The sequence below is a fragment of the Bradysia coprophila genome, unplaced genomic scaffold (assembly GCF_014529535.1).
Source record: "Bradysia coprophila strain Holo2 unplaced genomic scaffold, BU_Bcop_v1 contig_324, whole genome shotgun sequence".
Classification (NCBI taxonomy): Eukaryota; Metazoa; Arthropoda; class Insecta; order Diptera; family Sciaridae; genus Bradysia; species Bradysia coprophila.
Window position 1 is genome coordinate 3816924 of NW_023503584.1, and position 13961 is coordinate 3830884.

The 13961-nt window shown below is 34.3% G+C and overlaps 1 long non-coding RNA gene across 1 annotated transcript; it reads left to right on the top strand.

Moving 5' to 3' along the window:
- Positions 1–4546: 4546 nt before the first annotated feature.
- Positions 4547–5109, top strand: LOC119079555. The gene is made up of 2 exons (XR_005088181.1): positions 4547–4656; positions 4868–5109. It is a non-coding gene; the product is annotated as an uncharacterized LOC119079555 (long non-coding RNA).
- Positions 5110–13961: the final 8852 nt, after the last annotated feature.

Here is a 13961-nt window from a genome sequence, read left to right on the forward strand (position 1 = left end):
TGAATTTATATGGTACTGGCACCCTTTCGAAATATGAAATGAAAAGTTTTTCTTTAAAAAAAGGGATATCTCAAGTCCATCATAAACAAACAGTTTCACATTTTCTCCTTATATTTTTCTTTCGTCAACAAACTTTTCCATTCCGTTTTTTTCTTCTTCTATTCTCCATTCTGTCAATCATCAACAATACTATCGATATGCTATCCCCGTCAAAAAAGAAATAAACATTACATCATCGCTCTGCCGGTCTACACACTGCACAATCACAGCCCGATTCACACTCCTGCCTATTTCAGAATTAATGAGATTTTATTATGCGGGCGGTCAAAGTTAATCGAAAAAGTTCCGAAGCCATCAGCATGAATGAAAGTGAATCAATTGTTTTGTGTGTCTTTGTTAACTCTTTTTTTTTGCCTTGCTTTGCTTTCCTGAGAGCAAAGTAATTTTACCTTAAAAGGGTCATTCTAAATGGACAGTTGAGAACGGAATTTAATATTATCTTCTGATTTGAGAGCGTTAAGACATTTACGAAACCATTTCTTGTGTACACACAGCCGCTTGGAATTTTATTGTTGATAAAAGTTTCGTTTGATGATTTTGAATTAAATTTGGAGTAAAAACCAATTCGAAAAGTAAATTCAATTTCAAATTGAACTGACGACGATAAGAAAACGATTCGGAAAGTAAGAAAATGTTTGTCGAGGTTTTTGAATTTGTTTAGCTGATGAAACTGATAAACTGTTGGTATTATAATATATACCTGATACAAAGGCAACCGAGGTAAAAATTTTAACCTTCACACAGACCGCATACAATGCATATCACTAGCGTGTCTATTGAATTTGTTACTTCGTTTGGTACAACTGATGCCTCACTTCACGCAAACTGTTACATGATCTTTTACTTCATTAGTTTTAACAATCATTTTAATATAAAGACACATTAGGCCAGAGATAAAGTATTCTTGTCATTGCTAGTCAATAACAGGTGATAATCTCTTAGTTAATGCGGTTGGTGCTTCTAGATTTACTTGGACATAATGGTTGTCATGCATGTAGTAAACCTGTTACAGACGGCAAGCATTATGACCAGTATTATTATCGGGTCAATCCCTTCCATAGATAAAAATATTTTTAATCTGTTGATTTCAAATCTTGTACTTTAATTTTTTTAACATGAATTTGACTATATAAAGGACCATATTAACATTACCCAGAGCTTGTCATTATTTCTGTCGTCGTTATCGAAAACAGATGGATGTGACAGGTTAGGACGCAGAATCTCTTGCAATATCTTTACTTGTAAACATAGGTGAATTAGTTTAGGTCAAGTGACACATTATTGGAAAAATTCCATCTTTACTAAATGTTGTTTTATATGCTAAACTCTGCACCGTTCTCTTTGGAACCAATTCTTAGCCTGCCTCTTTCTGACTTTACCTGCACCTGACTTCAAAATACCTAATATAGTCAGTTTCCGTAACCGGAATAGTTATCATAAAGTAAACTGTTTCAGTTCAAATTTCAGTCTTGCCCAATATCTTTTCTGGCCGATAGCATTAATAACGGCAATGTACACGCCAAAATAACAACCACGAACGTACTGTACTTTACGTGATTAGGCAAGGGGATGTTGACTAGTCTCTTATATATCTTACTCGCTGCTCATGATCGAAACACTGTGGTAAACTCAAAAGGAGATACATCCGAAGCAGCTAAAGCTGCTTAACCACCCTCCTAGGTTTTCTTTATGGGACAGATAAATGGCTTGTGAAAACTTTATTCAGACTACAGATATTCTTGTATTACTCTTACTCACTCAGTGCAAAAACTGCAGTCTGTATAATCTGTTGGAATCAAAGATTGACTTTGAACATTTATTCAAAATTAATCCTCCTATATAATCTAATTTTTGTATAGGACCTTTAATGATTCTACATAATAACAAAATTCATCCCGACGACGATCATCTCGGTAGGTGAATTATTTGTATTAGAATAAGCAATAATTATCATCAGGTGTTGTGTGTCACTCGCGTATCTTTCGTTGGATAACCTCTAACGAAAATGGACAAAGAATTACAAAGATCATAGCTCTTTCTGCGGAAGAAGTTTTACACTATTAGCCTATTTAAATTTTCAATGAATAACGGGAAACGTTTATTTGGTAATCATTTATTTAAGATCCGTTCGAAAGTAGCAAAAGATTTTTAAAGGCGTAAATTAAACAAATTCGGTGAAACAATTTGTAAAAGGATGAACTCACTTTTCCCAAAGAAAAAAACAATCACAATCGTCACGTGACAATAATCCCACGACATCGATGTTCAGCAAATTAGCGAAAAAAAATATATTTTTTACATATCAAAGTTTGCAACGTTCGAAAAATCCAAATAGTGCGTACAACAGTTGTTACTGCAACTTAAATTTATTGGTTCAATGACAAAATATAACAATTAGTTTCCCTTTGCACGTGAAGTTACGGGGTAGGGTAATCTCGCACACCACACAAATTCATGGTGTGCGAGATTCACCTCTAAGTGGTGAATCTCGCACAGTCATGACTTTTTGTTACATGTCGTAAAAGGACGCATACTATGATCGCGTGTGCGAGATTCCCCGACACCGAAGTTACGAACATGAACTTTTAAAAATTTTAGCGCTCACAAAAAGCGTACCATTTTTGACACCTTTTGATCTAGTACGTTTAGCACTACCATTTTGACGCATATCAATCAGAAACATTGTTGATGTTTACAAACTACAAAATGGTTCTTTGATGCAATTGGAATTTTGTAAAGTTTGAAACGAAACTCGAATATTTTAATATAAATGTTTAGTGTTTGATGACCAAATGTTGTACAATCGATAGGCCTTATCTTTTCGCAGGTAATTTAATTCATAAACATGCACTGATTCAAATTTTTATTTTCGAAAAATTGTTTTAGGAAAATGATCCAGCAGCAACTGCTTACATTAGATTAGATTATTGCCGGTCCGAACTTGGAACTTTAGAAAACAGATACTTTTTCTTTGAATCGATGCTGATGATGAGGCCGATGATGATATTGTCTCCGTAAACACGAAATTTAAGCGACACAAAGATCTCAACTCCGCCCCTCAAGGCTCTTGGAACATCGTGTGACTGAAAATCTTAAATCGGTTTGCTGACCTCATGCATAAAAATTTTGTTCTAGGACACCCCTTAACTTTCATTTTTGAACATTTGTTCCGAAGAGACCAAAGCTCTACGACGCCATCTTGTGGGCGTACCTACATCAAAGTTGGTCCCCTTTTTTGGCACTTTCTTTCACTTTTCTCGGAAACTAAACCATGGAATCTATTGATATGCACCTTAATCGATAGGTATTTTCAGTGGCTATCTACGATTTCAGTTTCATCTAATCCTATGGACACGTTTTCGAGAAAATTGAGAAAAACCACCCAAAAAACCACTTTTTGGTAATTTGCGGTGGCTCACATGCATGTGGCCGCTCTCAAATGTTTTTATTCGGACCTCGAAAACCCCTCAGACACAAATTTCACGCCAATCCATTAATTTTATGCGAAATGGAAGCCAGTTTTCGTTTCAAAAATTCCGACTTTGAAGCCACCTAGTGGCCAAGCGACGCATAAAAAAATTTTGTGACCCACATTTCCTGAATCAGCATCAAAAGCTCTACCGAAATCAACCGTAAAATCATTAGGTCCGAGGTACGGCCTCAGTCCTAACGTAGGTCCGAACTCGACTTTTTCCCATCTCGCCACCCTAAGAAACGCTCCTATCTACTTTTTAGATTTTTAGAAAGTACGATGCCCTGCGGGCATCGTGTAATAGATGCCGGGACAGTTATGAATTAAGGCGCAGCGCTGCGCGCTGCGCTTGCAATAAAAAGCCTTTTTTAGAAGTCAGTGTCGATATTGTTATAAGAACATAAATATTAAATGTTTACAACTAACAGTCGTACGGCTACAACCGCTCGTAACTGACTTGTACTTCAAATGTATGTAATATCCAAATTGCCATTATTTCGAGAAGAATAACCTACACTAATCCTTTCCTTTCCGCTTTAATGTCGAAGTGAGTGTACGAACACGTTCTTGTTTCAACAAACAATTAATGTATCAGGCATGAGCAGTAATTAATACGAATGGATGATAGTAGATCCATTTACATTATTTGCATACGTAATTATACATGCTGCTCAAACAGATAAATATGTTTCATGCCTTGTCTTCACTTAACATTATTGTATATCCGTTCGGCAATACAATCCATGTCTCAATCAAATATTTTTCTCATGTTCTTGTATCCTGAATTTTATATCGTAAAATAATACACCGCCTCTTCTCACTCACTCACTTGCTTCCCTCTCATCATCCCTGTTGTGACAAAACTCCTCATCCTTCTTATTCCTTTCAAAAGGAAAACATACAGACAAAAAAAAGCTAATTGAGAATTCCACAAAAATATAGTGTGTAGATGACAAATTTTCTGTGTATATAAAGTGCACAACAAAATTGGAAAAATTGTTATAACACCGCCGCAATTGAAAGCAACAAGAACCGTTTCAAAAACGACGAAAGAGAAATTCTATATTTCCCTTACAACAGAATTTCATTTCGCATCGCGACGCCGAACTGAAAGGACAGAAAAAGTAGATATTTGGAGTTCAACATTTCGAACATTTTTTGTAAAAATAGGTGTTGTCTTACACCAAGTCGTTCATTTTCGTAGTTTCGGTTGTTTATGAAAGTGAAACACATTGAGCCATTCATTTAATTGAACAAAAAGAAAATTCAGTTGCACTAAACGAAAGTTGAAATTCGAAATTTTTTCTGTTCTTAACATTTACGATAAATTTTAAGTGCACGTTCTCGAAAACAACTTGAACTCTTTGGAATAAATTCATCAACACAAATTCAATAGAAAAATTTTCCATCAACAAGCTTCTATCAAAACACAATAAAGTAAAACCTGTTGATAATAACAGTCAATTAAAAACGGAATAAGTTTTCTGAACGGGAAAACAATATTTTCATTAAAAATTGTATATTGGCAGACCGTTTTCGCTGCGACTATATAAAGTACCGAACGATAAAGAGTGAGAGAAAAGAATATCAAAAAGTTTAAAATTTGGTGTTGGCCTTTTGTAACGAAAATTCAAAAAGGAACATGCGGTATTTCGTGATTGCATTAATATTCATTTGTGTGGTATCGCTGGCACACAAAACCGTGGCGAACTACCTTGAGCCAGGTAAGTGAAGAGAAAATATAATGCCAACCCCTTTTCCATTCATTAGAATATTGCTTAATTTACGAGAACAATGTAATTGAAAAGTTAAAATGCCATATGGTAACTCAATTGAACTCAATTGTATTCTTCACTTCAATCTCTTGTAGAAACAAAAGGATGGCTAACAATTTCGAAACAATTTTTCATATTTATCATTGTTCTAATTGTTGGACGAAGTTTTTATGATTAGCATAACATATGGCATAGCTACGTAAGCATTAGTGGAGACTGTTGCATGTTGCTATTAATCGATTAGATAAGATATTTCGATGTAGCGTTAGTGTATTTATGATTATGATATAGACAATGAACGTACTGTGTTGTGTATATAGTTGACGATTAATTTTTCTACAAAATACGAACGTTAGAATGAGAAAAATATTCCAAGAAATATATTATTCTACTTCAACGGTGGTGTGGTGTATTAAGGACGTTTTATTCTCAAATCAATTTTAATGATTTTACGAACATATTCATTTCCTCGACAGTAGATTACCAATTATGAATACCAATTTTTAATTAACTAGCAGGAAGAGCGAGTCACTCTTCTTGCACGAAAACTGTTCATAGTCATACATAAGAAGCCATTTCCTTCATTGAAATATATTGCTTACAAGGAGAGGTAAACTTTTACCGACGTGAATATTATTTAACTTTACTTCACGTTGATGTTGTAATAATTGCAACTGCAACCTTCACCTCTAGCATCCCACACGTCAAAACACAAATCTAAAATTAGATGCACAAACTGCTCTTTAAAAACCCATTCCGTTTCATTCCCCATTACAACAAGCAACATCGACGGTTCATTTTATAATTTATTATTTAACGGCTCTGCTTCGGATAGTTCATTCACTGAGCACTCAGTAATGATAAATTCGTGAAATTTAAAAAGTCAAGGATTTTAGATACATTTATAAATCTAGATCAGATTCCTCCTAGGAAAAGTCATGTACAATCAAGTTGAGGGGATGTTGTACGAAAATTGCTACATTTACGCTGCAAATTATTAAGTACAATAATTTAAGATCGCTATATGAGAGAAATGCGAGTTAACAATGAACATTTATACGTATATAAATTATGCAACAGAATAATTATATTACAGAGTGTTATTACCACGACGGATAAATAAAATGTGAAATTCTGTACCACGATGCATACGAAAAATTAGATAAATTTTCCAGTGTTTTGTTGAAAGTACTTTTCTTCTGACTAAGAGAAGTCATACAAAATTAGTAAAACCGAAAACTGTATCGCTGCAAAGGCTAAATTAATTAAAAACTATCACAAAGTAAGAAAATTTTTCACGCTACTTGAAAGAGTAGTTCGAAAAGTTTAATTGATGACGACAATGAAGATTGAAACTATGACCTTTAAGCATGCATACAGCAACAAAATAAGTGAATATTTTAGCCAGGAAGATGCGGGAATTTACAAAAAAAGAGAATTAAATAAATTTCTCTGGTGACTTTACGATTTCCTTTTTAAAGAAGCGAAGTGGAAACCGACGAAAATGTTCAATTCAAAAACGTTTGTGAATCGGTTTTAAGTCAATAATTTGCAAAAATGTCAACAAAATTCATAAAAATGCAATTAACATTGCAATGATTGTAATTTTATCGTAGCCTAAATTCAATTCCAATTTTAGATTTCATTTTGTATACTTCTTTGCGAAGATTATAAAATTAATAAAAATTTGAGTTAAATAAAGAATTTAAAACGTGTGACAACAATGACTAAGATAGTTCATATAATCAGAAATATTATAGCTGACAGCCTAAAAATGTTTTACTTTGAGTTACGTACACATATTCGCACCATAACATTAAATTTGAACACTGCCCTACACCGATCAAATTCTGAAATAAGTACATTATGTAGAACACACAATTTTAAACTGTGGCGCTCTTCGCATTTTGCAAAAATTAAAAACAAAACGAACGAACTTTCTTACAGTGCCAACATTGCAAACATAAAAATACAATAAGATTGCAATATGTGTAATGTTACTGTAATAAGATTTTCCCGGAACTATATTATTACAGTCACGCACCTTTGATTTCTAAGGCCAAATTGAATTCCAAAATTATGCGACTTGTGTACTTTGATAGAGCTCGTGAAAGTTCACCAAAGTACACCAATGAACCCAAAAAAAGTTTCGTCCAGGTGTGTGCACTCTCTCACTGAACCCTGTAATCTTGCAATATTATTACGGAATTCGGAGGGTTCAGTGAGTGAACCTAAGGACTTGGACCAAATTTTTTTTGGGTTCAAAAACCTAGTTTCGTGAACTTTCATGAGCTCTTTCAAAGTACGCAAGTCAAAAAATTTAATATCGCTCCATAGCCTTAGAAATCGAATCCGCGTTTTTGTGATGCAATAATATTCGTTTGTTATCTTATTGCGTTACAAACGAATACTATTGCAACTTCTGTAATATTGTTACAGTTTGGTGTAATATTATTGCATGTTTGACATAATGTGCCGTTTATTTTCGGTTGTGGTTCTTTCATTATTTTTGGTTTTCAACAACTTTAATTGTATTGTTGGTTTTCTAATATTGTCCTTTTCTTGGTAATGGTGATTGTAAACTCAATTGAAAGAAGAAAATGCAGATAATTTCTAAAATTTGGAGCGGTTCAAAAATTGGTTGCAGAATCTTTTGATATTACGTTTTTCAGCGATTAATAAGGTTTGGCTAGATTTGTATTTATTTGTTCGTTATGACTATCACGTATTTTTCCGAAATTTTAATTTTTTGGAAGAATGGTATGAAGACGTCAAAGTCAATGGCTCAATAAGATTACATCACGGAACTGCAATCGGAAACATTGAGCAATTTTATTATTAATGTGTTCCATTACAACATGATTTGTCGCAACAGAAAGTAATTTTTTTGTAGTATCGTTAATATGACAGAGCTAGTAATACAATACGAATGTTCAAGTCTCTTTATTTAAACCTAATCTTCTTTCAAATTCCCGCATCTTCCAGGAATGAAGGCTAAAATGTTCACTTGCTTTGTTGCTTTCAGTATACTGAATTACAAATTATTGTATACTGTAATTATTATCGAAAAATCACCTGTCATTGTCGTAATTACCAATTTTCATTATTGCAGTCAATAATATATGAACAGCTATTTTTGATACAAATATCGAAATGGTAAAGCTTCACATTTGGATGTGTACAAGGCAGCACTGTTGCAGGAGAGGGATTACGGCATCAATTCTCTTTTCTCTATTCTATGGCAACTATAACGATAGAGTACTATTCACTATTTCACTGAAAGATGTCGCTGCACCAAAGCCAATGTCAACAGAAACATTATTAATTCTTTACTTGACGGATATTAGTCAAATAAAATGCCATAGGAGTCCGGAACAGTAATCAGATTTCTCAATCCGGTCTATATTTTCTTGCAGATAAGGGTTTGAAAAAACGGTGGCTGATATAGAGCCGATTTAAAAACTGTGATTACTGTGAGAGTCCTGAAATCATGTGACTAAAATCCGTCGAGTAAAAAATTAATTATCTTTCTGTTGACATTAGCTTTGGTGCAGCGACATCTTTCAGTGAAAAAAGTGAGTCGTACTCTATCTGTAGAGGAAATAGAATGGATATCGTAATCCCTCTCCAGAGAGCAGCCTTGATGTGTATAAAAATAGTCTGTTTAGTACAGTGTACAACACTCGATTGAATGATTGATTGTCCAATATAAGTCACCTGCTATTTCGTCAATTTCATACATGTATGCAGGCAGCCTTCGGATTTTGGAATTATTTCCCAAAGGAACAAGAAAACAATCTCAATTAACTCTCAAGAGGAACAGTTTCTGTTTCTACAAAAAATGGTTTCGAAACCAAACTCAATTTTATAAAAATTCGAAAACATTTCTAGGAATTTTAGTACCCAACCAGCTATCGTCAAGAAATATCCCAGGACCGACAGTAGAAGTATTACCCAGAATTACACGAAAAACGTATATACTAATTGGATTACAAAAATAGGCTTCCAAAAAAGCTTAAAAGCACTCGTGATTTAATGATTCAATCGATTTGGTGGGCAGAGTTTTACATGCATCCCTGAGCAGAGTTATTTGAAATCGGTTTAATTGGGGCTCGTTTAGTGATGACGGGTTGCATAAATACTTTAGAAATTATTTTTAATCCCATTAAATTCGATCCATTACCATTAACGTCAGTGAAATTTTTAACCGAAATTGCCACTTAACCGATGGTTTTTATTGATGGAATTCTTGGTAGAGATTTTTATTGTACGTACCTGACAAAATTCATAAAATGCCGGATTTAGGTATTACACGAGGATTTGAGTTAATACCTAGTCAGTGGATTTGCACATTCCGGTAAAAATAGTTTGTTTTTCAGTAAGGCATTTGATAAATGAGGGTTTTTGGTTGTGAACTGTAATAATCTACAATTTAGAATTGGCTAGTAATCTCTCATTAACAATGACGACAAAAATAAGAGATGTGATGTTGGCAATGTGGTCTCTTATATGACAAAGCGTAGACAAACTAATGACGTAGATTATTTGATGAAGATAGGTGAAACGAAAGAAGTACTAGATTTGTTCGGTATACTGATTATTGAGTTTGATTATTGAGCATAAATTTTAGACCATAAAATGGTCCATACCAGCCTCTTTTCTCATCCATACTCTATGCTATATGAACGAAAAGTGCAAATTGATTTTTAAAACTTACCTCTGATCGTTACAAGTTTGAATGAAAAATTGATTACAGTTTTTAAGCACAACCTCGACAATCGACATTTTTTTAGGGAGGACGGGGAGATCTACAAAATTAAACGACAGAGAGAAGGTGTGCAAAATAAAAGCTACAGGATTCACGAGAATCCTTTTATGCTTGAAAATTATTAAATTAAAGTGGATGTGAAGCAAAGTCTTTGATTTACATTCTAAATTGATAAAACTCATTACGTTAGAAAATTAAATACATTTGGTCGGACGTATTATTAACGCTTGAAAATGCACTTTCCCATACGAGTACGGTCTTCTTACACACCTACGCCAACACTTTATTTCACTTGATTACAGTGGGAGCAAAAACAGTTTTAAGTGGAAAACCCATATAAATTGCTGTTATGATGTTACACCACACACAACCAGAGATTCAATAGAAGATGTTGCGTTTATATTGTGATTATGAAAATCCCTTAGTTGTTAGTGTTGTATCTCAATATCCTTGCGGGCATCTAAATAACTTGAAACCACACGCTCCGCCACATAATGTGAAATATAGAATTTTTTCCTTTTATTATTCTGTGACGCTTTGGTCTTTTACTCATACACATAGACACAAAACATTGAGTTATTTAATGGCAGTGTATGTGGTAGTGGTACATCAAACGTAATCCTTGAAGTAACGCAATATCGCGAAATATCGTTGGAGACCGGCTTTGTTTGTGGATAAGAAAATACAATTTGTCGAGTTTATACGCAAGGATTAGTTGTATTCGCCTGAGATATTTCTGGAATTTTGAACGGATATTGTAATGCGATGGTTAACCAAAAATTGGTTTACATGGGTCTTTTGGAGGAACTTACAGCAACTTTTAATGAAACCAACGTAATTAACTGAAGCGGCTTCGATAGAATGTACAAATTTTTTATTTGTATGTTGGATGGGTGGGTGGGTATTTAAATTTGAAATAGTTTGAGTATTAAATCCCTTTAGAGTTGGGTTATATTTCACTGTACGCATCGGAAAGATGAGACAGTGAATCATTGTGATGGCATACGGAAGTAGCGGCAACTACTTTTTTCGTTTAACGACCGTAATTGTCGTTCCTTGAATACCTATGTCGAGCAGTTGATTCGCTGGGTAATACCAACGGATTCCCAAAGAACGTATTTCTTGAAGAAAAGAAATTTGCCCACACAAACAGACGTTCCCATCGTTTCAATAAAGTGGCTAACGCTACTTCGTAATTAAAAACTCATAAGATTTTCGTTGAAAAAAGAAATCAAATTTATTGTTACACACAAAGTGCGTATTACCCACATAAAAGACGGCAGCGAAAAATATAAAATTATCGAGCGTCTAAAATGTACACTCACTTTGCATATACGACTACATCACCGCACTTAATCATATCAAATTTATTGACACCGATCAATTCCATTTATTAAATTTTGGCGAAGAAAAAAATCGAATTTTCATCGATGAAAAATTATTATATTTGAACGTGTGGGTTGGGTTGGAATGCTGTGGATCGTTTTGCTTAATGGTATGATTGGCAATTCTTTTTTATAACATGACATTTATCAAACATATAAAGTGAACAGAGAAGCCAAAAAGTAAGATTCAATTTACACACTTCTTCTGTATGGAAGAACACTTTTGAGACTATTTTGCGGCATTGTATAACGTGTCGATTTTGAAACAGGCGACGATGGAGGTTTGGTGTGATATCATATGACTAAGATTTTGTTGTTAGCTGAATAAATTATATTCAATCTGTAAATGCCACTACAATCACTTTATCAACGTTGACGGTTTTTCCATTTGTGAGTACTGCGAGTAGTGCGTATTTTCGACTAAGTCTGTGTATCATGTAACCACTCGCTCTATTCTTTACGAAAAAAGTCCACAGCATCAGCGTCATCATGTAACAAGAAATAAGAGGAAATTTGATTTTCCAATATTTCTTACACTGGTATATGGCAGAGATATCGGAGATATCAAATTTCTTCGTTTCGCTATTTTATGAATGGAAGTTTGCTGGTTTTCATTCCTATCTTAAAAAAGAGAGTCGTTGAGGGCAACAAAAGTCCTTAAAAAATCATCAATACTTGGGTTGGTAGACGTTTCAAGGATGTCGCCCTTTATCAATGATATATACTAAGACGCATTTACATTGTAGGTTATTAAGTTTAAATGTAAAATTGGTGCGTTTTGTTAATACACAACAATAGACTGAAGCCGTATTTATTAGTTTTCTAAACGAACACGTTTCTGTGGCTGTGATGCACATAAAGCATTATAAGTTCTGAGTTTGACAACAATCAATTCCTCTACCATTGTAAGAACTACAATAGCCGGAAAACTTTCGCCCCACTGAGTGTGTTTTGTAAATATTTGGTTTTGCACCACATGGAAACAGCTTCACATGCAACAGGCAAGCTGTACGTACCGTATATGATATGACCAAATATTATTTTATTTTGTTTCAATTCTGCATGAAAACTTCATTAAATTAGCCCAGAAACGCTTCATTTCAATTTCGAAACTTTTTCCTTTCGAGTGGGTCGTCTCACGCAAATAATCGTATCGTAAAGTGTATGGGTCCGATAGTCAATAGGTTGCGTTTGGTATTTTTAGAATTGTGAGATCTCAGGCTGTGAGATATAGTAGCGATAGAAACTAGAGCCAACAGTGAATAAGTTATCGATACGGCCAGAATAGGGGAAAAATCAATTCAAATTGTCCCATTGTTCACAAAGTAAAAATTCTGATTGTTGTATACCAGACCATATTTTCTATGAATCTTACATTAATCTTTTCAAAGTACCATTAGATCAACATCGATCGGCTGGCTAGATTCCGAGAAATTATATTTTGAAAACTTTTTGATATTAGAAAACGAAAATGCTATTCGCACACTGTCAGGTATAGTAAGGAACATGAGTCCAAATATTATTTTAAGGACAATGTTCGTTCAGAAACTGAAAATCAATGGAGAGATGATAATATAATGAACAGAAGATGATCGTGTCAGAAAAATTACGTAGTGGCAGCTTTCGAAACCAAATATTATTAATGCCTTTCTGCAGTCTTTTTTATCAGAATATTAATTAGATAAAATTGTCACTTGAGTCTATCGAAATATATTTAGCTGGATATTTTTTGAAGGCCATTTTTCCTTTCTTGAATCGTATAGTTGACGTGTTTGTTTTGTTCCTACTTCATCCTTCTACAAACTGTATTGGGAAGGATTTTGACTTGTTCCCACTGAATTCATATTTCAACAAACATTTCAAGGAAAGAGTTTTGTTTGTTCCTACCGAATTCAACCTTTTATATACTGAGTAAATTCATACTTTTACACATTGCATGGGGAAGGTGTCTTTTTGAACGATGACGGTTTTTTCTTACTGTATTTATCCTTTGACGAAATGCGTCACATTTACTTATTTTGTTCGACTTTAACAAAATGCCTTGGGCTCTACATTAATGAAAGCTTCACGTGGAATGACCACTTGACCGAAGTCATTAGGAAAATCTCACCAATCATCGGTGTTTTCAGGCGTCTGAGGTTTCTGATACCAAGACGAGCTCTGTTCGATTTATATTTTGCTTTCGTGCACTCGCACTTAAATTACTTGAATCCGATTTGGAATACGGCATAAATTGGTGCATTGAATGATCTGTTACTGCTCCAGAAAAGAGCGCTGCGTAATATGCACGGTTTGATTTCCAGAGATTCTGTCAAAGACTATTTCAATGGATCGATTCTACCGATCCATCATCTCAATGCCCTTCAGACAGCGATGCTAGTTTTTTCTTTGAAGAACGACCTGATGAAGCATGATGTTGAAGTGAGAACAAATGGTGACATCCATGACCTTTCGACGAGAGGAAGGGGTCTCCTTCATCCTTCGTTTTCCCGAACCGCCTC